Source organism: Belonocnema kinseyi, chromosome 1 (genome assembly GCF_010883055.1).
Source record: "Belonocnema kinseyi isolate 2016_QV_RU_SX_M_011 chromosome 1, B_treatae_v1, whole genome shotgun sequence".
Taxonomy (NCBI): Eukaryota; Metazoa; Arthropoda; class Insecta; order Hymenoptera; family Cynipidae; genus Belonocnema; species Belonocnema kinseyi.
Window position 1 is genome coordinate 179,530,599 of NC_046657.1, and position 12,286 is coordinate 179,542,884.

The following is a 12,286-nucleotide window of genomic DNA, read 5'->3' on the forward strand; positions in this document are numbered from 1 at the left end:
AGAGCCGATTCCAGAGTGGTTGGTGGAAGAGCGCACAATACTCCTGCCGAAAATAGGCAACTTAGCTGACCCAAAGAACTACAGGCCAATAACTTGTCTGAAAACGTTTTATAAGATATTCACAGCTATCCTAAATGATAGGATTGTTCGGGCAATTGAACCTGTGTGGCAAAAAATGTATGAACAACGTGGCTCAAAGGAAGGCGTAGCCAGATGTCGGGAGAACATGCTCATCGATAGATGTGTCTGCAAAGATGCAGCATTCTCCCAGCGTGACCTATCGATGCGCTGGATTGATTATCGCAAAGCTTTCGATTCTACATCCCATAGACTTATCATCTCTCCTTTGGAAATCTTAAAGGGTCATCCGCAAATAGTTGGGTGCATAGAGAGATTGATGCCGCTTTGGAAAGCCAGATTTACTATCTCATCTGGAAAAAATCGTGTGACAACTAACAAGGTCACGTTTCAGAGAGGTGTCTTTCAGGGCGACACCATGAGCCCAATCCTCTTTTGCCTTACATTATTGCCACTATCTCTAGCACTGCGACATTCCGATGGGTACTTGTGCGGCAAACCTGCAGATCGAAAGTACAAGGTCACTCATGTATTTTACATGGACGATCTTAAGACCTATACTAAAAACAGAGAGCATCTGCATCCAGCTCTGGGGATTGTCGAACGACATACTAAGGAAATTGGAATGGAATTTGAGTTAGACAAATGCGCAAAGGTTTATTTGAAGCGAGGAAAACTTAATGGCATTCCTGAATATCCTGAGCTCGTTGATAGAAGCGCCATACGATATCTTTGTGCTGGATACTCTCCGAAGCAGATACAAACGTCTCATCCGACAGATTTGGTCTTCCGAACTGTCGGCGAGGAACACAGTATCTGCAACGAACATGCTTGCCGTCCCGGTACTACTCTATTCATTTGGAGTAGTTCCATGGACGAAGAACGAGCTCAGATCTCTTGATATCGGGACAAGAAAGGTTATGCACATGAACAAAAGCATGCATCTTAAGTCTTCCGTTCGGCGACTGTACATCTCACGCCCTCAAGGGGGTCGCGGTATATTGAGTCTTGAATGTCTTCACAACAGGATTATTCTGGATACAGCAAATAGAGTTGCAAATGGAAGAGATCCTCTTCTTAAAATGGTCAGGAATCACGAAGAAGTGGGCAAAGGAGCATTTCTACACAAAGCAGCGGAGGAGGCTGCTGAAACAGTCGGACTTGACTTCAGTATTAGGGGTGAGTAAAATGCATCAAATCTAATCTATCTCGAGTATTCACTCCTGAAAGCCCGGATTAAGAAAGCACAAGAGAAAATCTTTCGTGAACAGCTGCTCGATAAGAGGATGCACGGTATCTTCCACAGAGATGTGAAGGATCAGTCAATGTCTTGTGAGCTAACGTTTGCTTTCCTTAAATCGCCCGGATTGAAGGATTTGTCATAGGGACAACCGCAGGATTTCGCCGAGAGCGGGTGCTAATCTGAAAAATTGCACCCGCTTCCAGCGAAATCGCGGTAAAATTTCAGCCACAACCACGTCTCACAACCGTGAGATAGGTGGTTACAGTCTGTAAAGGAATCAATACGACGATCCAGCAAAAGCCTCGTGCACCCTAAGAAGACGGAGCGAGCCAAGGACAACCGCCTTCTTCTTAAATTAGGTTAGAATTTCAGAAAGTCAATCAAATATGCAAGCTAATACGCTTTACAGGATTTATTGATTATATTGCATGAATCTTATGCATAAGAAAATATGTATTACACACAGAATTTTGAGAAAATTTTGAATATCTCTTCTTTAAATGAGTCTTTATTCAAGATTTGCATTTGAAGATACAAAAATTCTTAAATTTAAATGATTTTTAAGATAATAAGTCAAGTTTTATATTCTAATTCTTCCAATTTAAATAAGAAACAATTGGAAAATATAAAAAATTTAATTAATTTGACTAAATAATCTTTAAAGTCTAACGTAGCAAAAATGAAAAGCTCGCTCACAGTAAAAAAAACTTTCATAAAATATGCAGGAGATTATAACATCAAAATTAATTTCTTCTAGAATCCATTTAAAACTTTACCAAATCTTTAAGTAAATAATACATTTTCAACCAACAAAGAATAACCGAGATTAATTTTTAATAATTACACCACGTGCAGTAATGATTACTTTTGAAAATATTTACTGTACATTTGGGAAATTTAATCTGCGTTAATTAAGTTTACCAAACTGTCATTTATTCTTAAACATTTCGCAAGACACAAATTATTACAATAATGCCAAACATTCTCCGTTTTGTCTATATATCCCAATTATACTTAAAAGTTCTGTAAAGTTTCCTTACTAAATTTTCTCCGTGTAAATTTACAGAAAATATCAAGGGATTTGGCTGATTTGTTTCGCCTTGTAACCCAACTATAACTTTATCGATAACTAATTTATGATGGTTTCATGAATAAAAAATTTATTTTCAATAAAACTATCTTCACAGTGACGTTTGATAAGTTCTTAAGAGATTTTCTCGCTGACTTATTCAAACCTGAGTAAAAAGGTCAACATTTTTGAAACCAATATTAATACCTGTATAGTTATCCCAATGTCATTTCAGAACTAGTATGAGTGAAACTTTTCAAAATTTTGACAAGATTTTGGACTTTGCTCGGTTATGATTCGAAAAATATGGGCCGTATGAAACAAATTAATAGCACCTTTTTTGTGAAATTTTATGTACTTCAATTTTTGTGGTAACGAAAAGAGTTCCTTTTATTGGCCCAAAGAACATTTTTGAAACATAATTTCTTTAGTTGGCATTAATACGTTAAATGACCTCTTTTTTGTTCTTCTGTCTGGCCTAAGGGCGAAACACATGCGACTTGTCAACGCTCGAAAAAAATAGTCCATCTAGAAACATTTCTGGCATGAAATCAGAATTTAAATTCTTCAACTTAAAACCTACACAAGCAACTATTGAACAGACACAACGGAATCTTCTAACAAATAGTTCAATTTTCCAATAAAAAGATAACTTTTAAACTAAACATGGGTTAGTTAAAATTAAAAAAAAGATGAATGAATTCACAACGAAAAATTAATTAGTGAATATTTCACACAACAAAAATTCAACAGCTATGATTTTACTTTTATACTAGAAAGAAGATTTGCCAAAAGGCTTTTAACCATTTACTCCAAAATTCGGAAGTCATCAAAATAAAAAATTAACAATATTTTTGTAAAAAGTGAATAGAAGGTCTGCCTTCTCATGCTTGCGAACGGAAATAAAATTTTAATTATTCTTGTGCGGAGTCACAAAAACCTGAAACTTACATCCGATAATAATACTGGTAAATTTGAAATGTCTTGCTTCCACTCCTTATACTACCTTAAGAATTTAGAGTACGGTCCCACTTTAGGGAACAACTCCGAAATTTTTTCTTCTGCGAGCAACTGGAAACAGTCGTCGTCTATTTCCTCCTCTGTGTAGAAATTTAAGTCCACTGCACTGTACGTGTAGGCCGGCAGGCGAGAAGTAAATAATAAAAATAAACTATATAAAAGCATTAAAATAAACGTACGAAATGTTAATGTTAATATTTTATGGTATAATAATCTACAAATCTATAATACACCTTCATAAATTGCCAGCGCACGCCAAAGTACCAGTTGGCATGCGTAGTGGATTCGTCTTTTTCTCGTCGGGTAATTGTCAATATCTCCCTGTAAAGACTTAATATTCAGTTGATGAATAGGCTGCGCACCTTTTAATTTATTATATTCATTTGGAAACATAAATTGTTTTGTTTTGTTTCCAATGATGATATCTGTTCCGCTTAAATACAGGAAATTAGCTTCAATAAATTCATGATTTATGATGTCGAGGAAGTATACCTCATATAAACATTATTTCCGTTTAAATTATTTTCAAACGCACGCATTTTTTATGTATCTTGAATATCACATTTATTCGTTCCTTTGATATTCATTCCTTTGAGATGAGGAACGAAATTTGCATGATCATTGTTTTTCTCTGAACTTTTTCCAAAGATCCTTGTCATTGAAGAGCTGCTTCTTTTCATGAACGAAATTGTTCTATTGATCATGTTAACGCTTCCATATTTTTTAGATTCATGCCCAAAAGTGATGACGATTGACATTCTAACTCCGTCTATTTTTTTTACAAAAGATTAAATTTTGAAAAGATAAACGAGAAGTATTATTATTTTGAGTAAGGGTGTCACCCAATTTTTTTGTTTTTTTTTCAGCAATAGATTCCCCATCTTTTGTAATTATTAAATCTTTTTCAGACCCGAGGCTTACAAGTTTCACTGGTCCTCGCGATTACAATATAAATCGTTATGTTCACAGTATTGTTCCAGACTACGTGTTTGCTTGTTCCCGTAATTATTACGCGGTACATCATGTTGCTGATTGCATCGAATTATATTATAATCAGAGTTTCTTTGTCCATCTTGCCCGATTCCCGAGCTTACATTTCCTGGACCGTTATTTCCACGCTTATAAACACCATTTTCCACGCTACCACTCGAAGGTTTAACATTATAATTATTTTGTGTGTTTGAGTTTGCAGAATTTTGACCACTTAACCACTGACCACGATTTGGTTCATAATTACGACGACGATCGCCGAATGCATTATAACCTAATTCCCGATTGTCAATACTTCGATTTTGCCGGTTTTCAAGCCCTTGACTTTGGTATCCGTGACCTCTATCCTCGAAATCATCTCGATTTTGTCTGTTCTCAAAACCTTGAATTTTTCATCGTGAATCGGATATATTTTATTTCGAATTACTCGATAATCTTGACCATCATAAACGCGGCTATAACTCTTGTTCGATTGATTTTTATAGTATTGATCACTTCGCCTGTAGTTGTCACGGAGTGACCTATTGTTTTCATAATTTGTTCTTCGATTTTCGCTCTCGTAATTATTTTGATAGCCGCGGGGATTGGTGTGATTATAATATCGATTATCTTCTCTAAAATTGTTCCGGCTATCATGGCGATAATTATTCTTTTCTTTTATATAATGTTTTTGGTTATAAAACGAACTATTACGTTGAATATTGTTCCCTATTATTCAGTGTCTCAGCTCGATCCAAAGATTCCAGAAACTCTATAAAAGCTTTGCAAGTTTTCATGTTCCGAATAACAAATGCGGCCCTGACATCCTCTGTGAAATTTCTCGATAGACAGGTTGTTATTTCAACTTCAGATGGTGGTGGAATTAGGTCTCTAGCATTATTTATCATTTAAACTGCGTATTCAGATCTAGTCAGTTTTGTAGGTATATAATAACCATAATGCAAATCTTTCCCGATTTTGAATCTGATGTCATCATTCCAAAACTTTTTTATGAACTTTGATGTATATGATACAATGTCATCACTCATATTTTCACGAACCATATTCCACCACTCTCTTGCCATACCTTCTAAGCACGATTGAATCAGAAAATGGAAATCGTATGCCCTAACATCTAAAGATCTAATATGTTATTCAAAATCGTTCAGAAACATCATAGGACGTTCATGGCTTGTGCCAGAAAACTTTGGAACAAGATGATTTTCTAACAAAGGAACTCTGACATTTTTTAGACCTATATTTCGATCGATTCTCATTTCTAATGTAAGTTGTTGATCTTCTAGTTCTTGCAATCGTTTTCGGTTTTGCATATTAGTGATAAGTAAATCTGCTTGACCTTTAAATAACTACTATCACATAAAAAAATTTAACCTAAATTATTTTTTTCTGAAGTGTATTTAGAAGCCTTCATCAAGATTTAAAGAAATTAATAATAGATCTTTTTTTTGGCGATTTTATAAATCATTTTTAAAGATAGGCAACTTTTGAGATTGATTGTACGTAGTGTATATCTTTAAAGCCTTAACCTCACTATTAGTCAAAAAAAGTTTAGACGAAGTCATGATGCAGAGACCAAAGTACGCAAATTCAACTTTCGGAGTTTAAAGACTTCCCTATAGCTAAAATTGTACGTTTCTCCAGAACCGAAGTCCTTCTTATTTAGTTTACAATCATTCTTGTTATTGTTCTAAGACAGCAGTCTCCATTGTATGCATGCAAGCGGCTTGTCATATTTTTTTATGTATGCGTGGCCAGCGAAATTTTTGTCTCCAATTATATAAGTATTTTGAGCCGTAATACTTTTCATCTGACAACATTAGTTACTCCATATAAGACAAATTATAACATAATTATCTTAAGTTGGGAAACTTTTCTATTTACAAGATCAGTCATTCGTAACATGAAAAACTACATTAAAGGCGGGATCGTTACCAACATTACTTGAATATAAATTTTTGTACCGCTTTTCAGTGAACTATATAAAAATGTTGCAGTAATAACTGCATGTTTTATAAGGCTAATGATAAAGTTTATCTTTTGACGTATCGGTTAAGGAGGAAAGATCGTAACAGTAAAATTAAAATCATTGTAAACGTCAAGGTTAAAGTTATCATCTCGGAAAATAAGGATTAATTTTCTTCATTGTTTAAGGATTGAATTAAGTAATATTGTAAAGGAATGTATAATTAGAGTTTATTTATATTTGAAATTGCCAATAGAGACGGAATATAACGAACCAACAAGCTAAGTGTTATACATGCACAGTGAAGTTGAACACAAGAGTTCGGCGAGAGAGCGGTCCTGTCGGCACTTTTCTTCTGAACATTTGTGAGCGAATGTGGCCTTGTCATATTGTTTGATAGGCAAAGAGTCGGTTTTCGAGAACAAAATTAATGTAATAAGGAATAATAATTTGTAACCGACAAATAGCATCCAAATTAAAAGGAAATTGGAATTATTACCGGTACTATCGAATTTAAATAAATTGTTCGACAAATATTTAAGTACACTATATCTATCTGGAAAATCTCATTCTTCAAATTATCAATTATCCAGAATAAATTATTATTATTATTATCATTAGTTTTATTGCTTGAAAATTATATATAAATGATATATTCCTTGGCTAGTTGTAACTAAACTGGCTAGTGTCCAGCATTATTAAAATTTATGTACTTTGAGCCCTGGTAGCTGTGACCCAGACCGCGTCAGGTCGAACAATTTTATTTCAAAGTAAAAATTAAAAATATAACAAATTATTCTATCTCAAGATAGGGTTGGAGGAGTCAGGATATGATCACTGGCATATGCAGGTAACATAGCGCTGCTTGCAAAGAGCGAGGAGGCTTTAAAGGATATGATGTAAAGGTTAAGAAGATACTTGGATTCAAATTTGTTAGCGCTAAATGCGGAAATGTCCAAGGTTAAAGTTTTCAGGAAAGGAGGTGGGAGGTGTAAGAAAAAGGAGCGGAAGTGGCAGGAAGAAGTGATACAGTAGGTGAAAGAGTTTTTACCTGGGCTTCTTGTTTAAGGGGAATGGGGGAGTGGATGGTCATATAAGAGAGAGAGAGAGTAGGGAGTGTTGGTGGGAGAAGGAGAACAGACGTAGGGGTGTGAAAATGGAAGTGAAAAGGTACTTTCGAATGAACGGACTGCAGATGAATGAAGTAAGAATGATGCATGAGGAAGAAAGGAAGGTATATGAGATCGCCAAAAAGAATGTCAGAGAGAGAAAGAAGGCAGAAGGGGAGGAGAGAATGAGCTAGAAAAGGTTTAAGCGGATCTATCTGTGGATTATACTAATGGAGAGAACGCAATATTTGTGTGAGAAAGGAAGTCAGGAACCTATAGCGAGGGTTAGATGTGGAGGCATGGAGAATTATAATAGGTTTTACCTTTCCAGCGAGAAGAGGATGTGTGAATTGTGCGAGGAGGGGGATGCAAATGTGGAGCACTGGTTGGAGGAGTATGAAGAGGTGGAAAGGAGTCGGATAAGCATCAAGGTATTGTTGCATGAAAACGGTGACAAAAGGGCAATAGCATGGGTGAATGGGGTGTTAGATAAGATGGAGAAGAAGAGAATGAAGGAGGAAGAGGAATGAAGAAGGAAATATTGTAAATAGGAGAAGAAGTTGGTGTAAGGAAATTATAAATATTGTAAATAGTAGCCAGCAGGCCGAAAAATAAACATTTATCTATGGAAGAACATATGTACGCGTATGCTTTTGCATCCAGTCAGTGGTAGCGAATCTAGAACGAGTGACCGAAAAGTTGCAACAAAGTAAATAAGACTTGCTTTCAGCCTCGAAACCCTATTGATGAGAAGTCTAATATGGAGTAAAACTTATTCTCTAATTTTGGAATCAAAATCTCTTTTACTACTTTCATTTACAGAAGATATTTGGCATTTGCACATTTTCAGACAATATTCTTACTTCGACTTGTGCTCTACGTTTAAAACAACAAAAAAGTTTTATATTTCTTCGCGTATTAATATTGAAAAATGTACCTGTGAAGTAAGATTATGAAAAATTACAACTGTAAAATAATGTTTTATTTACGGGTAGGATTATGCAGTTAGGTATTCTAAAGATACAATTCTTACCCACATTAGTCTTCTTATTTTAAAACAGAGTAAAATTGCATATTCGATCGTGTACTTAGATTTTATTTAGATTTATTAGAGAAGGAAAAATTCTATTTTACCTGTAAGGATGCACTTTATGAAGACTTTTATTTTTTTGGCACTGTTTAATTTGTTTTTATTTCTTAACTCGTGCTTATTTTTACACAATTTTTGATTTATATGTCTGAGTTACATCGCAAACACTTTCCGTTTTCTGCCAATGCAAGCCATATAACCAAAGCACTGTTCGTGGATTATGTGTGAAGTTCGTTTCTTTACTAGTTGTCAAAAAACACTTCAGTACAAGCCACCACCTTTCAAAATACTAGGTTCGTGAATTCTAATAGACCTTTACATTTCAATTCGGAAGTTAGTATTGCAAAAACACGGCCACCATGACACCTCCCGCGAGTTCAACACTGTCGGTTCCTTTTGACAAGCAGAGGTAAAAATGGGTGCAAATGCAATTTTTAAAAGTTAATTTAGATGCCAAAGATGTGTCAGGTGCAGAATTAATAGCAGAATGAAGTGTACAAGGACACATTCGTACTCCATTAAGAAGATGGCCGCAGTGTCGCAAGAAATCAAAGAAGCGAAAAAAGAGCGAATTAGTTGCAAGGTGGGGTTACATGTCTTTACCCATTTATCGGATTTCTTGCATTAATCACAGTTTCTCACGTGTAATACTGTGTAATACGTCGCTCGAGTTCACGATTTCATTTTATAGTACCCTGTAAACTGCACGAGCTTCGCATTACCTGCTTTTGTTTTGTTATTAAGTGTCAGTTGATGTCCGTTGATAAGTGAAAGATAAAAGAATTTATATTGAAAAATCAGGGTTTTCAGAACTTTTGAAGAAAGATTCATTCAAAGTGAAAAAAATAAAAGTCACGATGATATATTAGAATTTTTAATACCACCTGATCGATGGCGAATTATAAGGTCCTTATGAGGGCCATTGCTGATTTTCTGGAGGTACTCCTCGGAGAGGACATGGTAGATGGGAAGAAACGCGTAACTATCCCAAAAATTCCATTTAACCTTGGTTCTAATTGATCGAAAAAGAAATTGACGAACAGTGATTTGTCAGAATGTTTATTTTTTCTGTATTTTCCTAACTACCAGTTATCATAATTTCTATTATACCAAATCTTTATTTGGCATCAATTTCATTCTTTTTAATCTCTATTTCGCAAAATATTTATTGTTCCTAATTTTAACTTGATACTATTTCTTTTTTTCCTTACTGATTACCTGAAAAAAATTTTAAATAAACATTATGACAAACGGATATTCGGCAATTCCCCTTACCTGTAGTTCAACCTAACCTTTCGACTCAAACCAGAAGCCTAGGTAACTAAAATCTTTGACCTGTTCCACTTTCTCCCCGTGCATCTTCCATTCATATTCTACTTTTGCCCTTCTCGTCTTGAAACACATCATCTTCATCTTATTTACATTTACGGTTGAGTATTTAATTCTCACGTACTCCTCAAACAATTTCATTATGAGACTCATCCCTCTCTCGTCATCCGCTAGTAAGACTACATCGTCTGCATACGCTAAGGAATATAACTTGCTATTTCCCAGAACCGTCCCCCTTTTCCTTTCTTCTGCAGTTTTTCCTCTAGATCTGCCAACAAGAAACTGAATAGTAATGGGTTCAATGGGTACCCTTGCATGAGCCCCCTTCCACACCAAAACACATCCCCTTTTTGTTTCCTAATCCTAACCCTTTTCTTAGTCACTTCAAATATCTATTTTATCCTCTCGACCAACCCTTCATCCATCCCCCTCTCTTTCATAACGTGCCATAATACCTTTCTGTTTACCGAGTCAAATGGCGCTTTAAAATCTACAAATAAGGCCACTATTTTTCCTTTCTTCCTCCCCAAGTTCCTATTCACTAAGTAATTCAGTACGTACATGTTGTCTACTGTTCCCATCCCATTTCTGAAGCCCGTCTGATTATGAAAAAATGTTATGAATCAAAATGTAATCACTCTAAGGAGTATATACAATAATGTTAAAATCGGTCCCCCTACACCGCTCCCTTAGGGTGCGGATAGGGGCAAGTTCGAAATCTTAAATGAGAACCCCTATTTTGTATTGAATATTCGGATTCTGTGAATAAAAATGTGTATGATTTGTGTAAAACATTTTTCTCGTTTCTTGATAGCTGGCGCTATAATCGACGAAATTCAATTTTCATCATTTTAGTGTTACTCAGAATGCACGCTTACGATTCTGAAATACATTAATAATAAAGAATACATCATTTTCATTGTGATATGACTGACCAAGGGAAAAAAAGAATTTTTCAAACTGCTACAGAATTATTGAACGAGTGCAATACAAACTCGTACTTAAAAAAAAATAGATCGCGACGAACATAGGTAGAACTTCCTTCTTTTTAAAGTCGGTTGAAAATAAGGGCAATAGAGCTGTGGATCTCTTTAGTAATTATTATTTTGAAATACATTCAAGACAAAACTCATTTTAATTGGATCAAATATTATTCCGATGGAACCGTTTAACCTAAGAAAAAGACCCGTACAACAAAAGTCACTGGAGAAAATAATGAAATTGCTGTATTAGCTGCCGTAGCCAATAATCCTCACTTAAGTCACGAATGTCTCAGAGCACTGTTTGGAAAATTTTGAAATGTAATAAATTTCATCCGTATCATGTCTCTTTGCATCAAGAACTTCATGGCGTTGATTTAAAAAATCATGTAGCTTTTTGTCAGTGGGCACGTGAACAAATACAACAAAATCCCACCTTTCTTCATTACGTATTCTCTGGCGAGTCGTCTTTTACGAACCATGGAACAGTTAGTCGCCACGACATGCACTACTGGAGCACTGAAAATCCGCAGTGGCTTCGTGAAGTCGAACACCAGCTCCATGGACTGGCAACGTATGTGGTGGAATAATTGGCAACAAACTGATCGGTCCCCAGATTATTGAAGGCAACTTGAATGATCCAAAATGTCAAGACATTTTGGAAAATGAACCGCCAATATTGCTTGAAGACTTGAGCTTATAAATACGGCAGAACATGTGGTTTCAACATGATGGTTGTCCAGCACACTATTAATCGGTAGCACGAGAAGTTCTCGATCGTGATTTCAATGGTCGCTGCATTGGTAGAGGCGGTCCGATAATGTGGTCTGCAAGATCGCAAGATCTTACTTGACCAGATTCCTTTTTATGGGGTTATCTGAGAGACAAAGTGTACAAAGAAAAACCGACAACAGGTGAGAATATGATTGACCGAATTACAAGTGCATGTGTTGAAATTCAAGAAAATGCTACGTCCACGTCGTTGTTCCTGGGTTACGCTTAAAGTAGTAGTTTGTTTTAAGACTAATTTCTAGTATTGCAGAATCTTAAGCGTGCATTCACAGTAACAGTAAAATAAAGAAAAATTGAATTTCGTCGATTACAGCGCCATCTATCGAGAAACGGGAAAAATGTTTCCGACAAATCATACGTATTTTTATCTAAAGAATCCGAATATACAATAAAAAATAGGGGTTCCCATTTAAGATTTCGAACTTGCCCCCATCCCCAGGGGGCGTTGTGTGTGAACAGATTTTTACATCGGTGTACGAGGGTGGATTGATAAGTTTCCGGCCTGAGCAAGAAAAACAACGATTTAAGAATTTTTTTTTTTATTTCTCAACATAATCTCCTCCAAGGCTGATACATTTCTCATAGCGGTGTTCTAGTCTAGTAATGCCATCTCTATAGAATGA

General features: G+C 35.6%; 1 protein-coding gene across 1 annotated transcript in view; it reads right to left on the minus strand.

Moving 5' to 3' along the window:
* LOC117171222 (cilia- and flagella-associated protein 45-like) overlaps positions 1 to 8,759 on the minus strand; it is a 90,317-nt gene extending 81,558 nt beyond the window's left edge. Inside the window, exon 1 of the mRNA XM_033358326.1 lies at positions 8,607 to 8,759. The gene's annotated coding sequence lies outside the window, so the exon portion shown is untranslated. The remainder of the gene's footprint in view (positions 1 to 8,606) is intronic.
* Between the last annotated feature and the right edge of the window lie 3,527 nt (positions 8,760 to 12,286).